Here is a 2,654-nt window from a genome sequence, read left to right as displayed (position 1 = left end):
TAAGCTTTTGGATCGTGGTCTGTACACTTCTTCTAAAGTAAGTAGGCCCACTTACATGATGTACTTGGGGATTTATACTTCTGCATTAAACACCGTAGGGGAATCCTTACTTATAATTTCATCGTTATTAAAATATAAATCTTTTTAACTATTATGCACGCTTTATTATTATAAATAAATCTACAAAAGAATCAAAATAATCTCCAAAAGCAACATTAAAGCGATGCATTAATGAATCAATAACTTTGATCTGCATTAACCTGTTAGCAGTCGGACGTACCGCCCACGGTACATTGGATGGTTTAGGGGACTAATTGTAAATTTGTAGGACTGCTAAGGGGTTAAAATAAACAGCTGCTCTCTGGGGGTTTTTGCAGTTTCACTGACCACTGCACAGTCTGACCTTGGAGTGAATTTGCTGGGACGTCCACTTCTGGGAAGATTGGCAACCGTCTTGAGTGTTTTCCACTTGTGAATAATTTCTCCCTTTAGAAAGATGAACTTTAAATTGTTTGGAAGTGACCTTATAACCCTTCCCAGACTGATGGACAGCAGCAGCTGCTTTAAGATGCTGTTGATGTCTTTACTCCACAGCGCTGTGTTAACACACACCTGAATGCTCCAGACCCGACTACCAGACTTTACTTTTATAGAGCTGCTCATGCTGGCTGATGATTAGTTAATCAATCATTAGCAGCGCTTTGCTGCTACTTACCTGCTTAATTCCTATGGTAGCAGTAAAAGTGTATGAAGATTTTCACACACTGCTTCTGAGTTATAATTTTTGTTAAATAACTAATGACATAATTTATTATACCCTTAAATGTAAAACCTTAGAAATGGAAAATGGTGCACTTTCTCTTTAGACGACTCAATATGATACTCAATATGTGTACTTTTACTGTAAAATAATTTTACTGTTAGTAAACATGGTTAAATCATCAATGTTGTTTCACAGTTCATCATTTTTTCCACATACCACGGAGATCAGGTCAGGCCCTCTTTACAAAGTAAGAAATATTATCACAATCAAGAAGTGAATTGCTCACATATTTTTAATGCATTTAATTGACACCTTATTTGATTACGCAATGCTTGTGACCACACAGCCACGTAATATCCTCTCTACATGTCATGGTTCAGTGAGAAACAGGACACAGATGCAGGATTATCAGGCAGAACAGGTAAACATATAACTGATCTTTAATTTAAACTGGAAACCAAAATCTGTAAGATGAGAAAAAAAAATCCACAAAGAAAGCAACTACAGTCCACTGAATCGAAGACATAAACTGGGAAACACAAGGGCAGACAAACAGAATCCAGAAACTGGCTGGTAACACGCACAAGGAGGGATAACAGACACTCTGACAAAGACTGAAGGGAAAGTAAGGCTATAAATGCACGTAAGAGGCAATCAGGGAAACGAGATGCAGCTGAAATTAATCAATGCAATGACAAAACGAAGTTAAACTAAACACAAGATTCAAGAAGCAAATGATAAAATATAATAAAATAAAACACAAAGTAACTAAACAGGGAAACATCTAACGACTTGACATGGGAGGGTGAAACTCAAATAAACACCAGGGAGTACAAAACCATAGAGAATAATGAATAAAGGAAAACTCAAAATTAGCCGATCATGACACCACATACACAGATCGTACCAGTCGCTTCCTAAATAAACAGCAAGTTTTTTACTTTACCTATTTTAACTTCAGTCTCATTGTGTGTTGCATGCTGAATGTAATTGTTTGAAATGTCACAGCCATCAGTGCTCTACCCCCCTGCAGTGTTAGCATCATAAACCTGTGGTGCAAACTGTTTATGGAGTAGATTTAAAAGTAAAAAGTAGGGTTGAAACTCTACTGTCATTTTTATTCTTCTCACCACAACTGAGGTTAAAGGGTAATATTAAAAAATCCCTGTGCTAGAAAGATGTCCTGGGCAAGACTGGTGATTTTGGCGTGTACCTGGTGTGGTCTTCTGCTGATGTACCGCATCTTTTTCAGTGTTGTGCAGAGATGCTCTTATGCATACCTTGTGTCTAATGAATGGTTATTTGAGTTACTGTTGCCTTAGTATGAGCCTGAAGCAGTCTGGCAATTCTCCTCTGGCTTTTTCAGACATGCTCATGGGCTTTTTCCAGTGAGTGGCAGTATTTACTGAAATACTCAGACCAGCCTGTGCATCACTAACAACCATCTCATGTTTAAAGTCACATAAGTTACCTTTCTTTCCCATCCTGATGCTCGGTTTGAATATCAGAATGTTATCTTGACAGGCATAAATAGACTGAGCTGCTTCCATGTGATTAGCTGATTGGATATTTCTGATGCTTTCTATTGGTTTTAAAAAAAAAAGAAAAGAAAAGAGAAAAAAAAAGCCTAGACTAAAAGAATGATCAAAAATAAATACACCCAGAAAATATTTCTGGGTGTATTTATTTGAGGGATGGGGGAATCCAGGAAACACACCTGCATGACAAAAATCACATAACCAAACAAAAAAGCCTAATCCAAATTTCTCACAATATTTTACATTGAGATGGATTCCTGGGACAAGTAGTGTTACTATAAAAGGTATTATTCAAGCCAAAAAATTAGGGATCTCAAAAGGGATTTTATTGAAAGCGGATAAGACTAAGATTT

Source organism: Pundamilia nyererei, unplaced genomic scaffold, assembly GCF_000239375.1.
Source record: "Pundamilia nyererei isolate P.nyererei 1_Seehausen unplaced genomic scaffold, PunNye1.0 scaffold00044, whole genome shotgun sequence".
In the NCBI taxonomy this organism is placed as follows: Eukaryota; Metazoa; Chordata; class Actinopteri; order Cichliformes; family Cichlidae; genus Pundamilia; species Pundamilia nyererei.
This window is presented reverse-complemented; position numbering follows the sequence as displayed.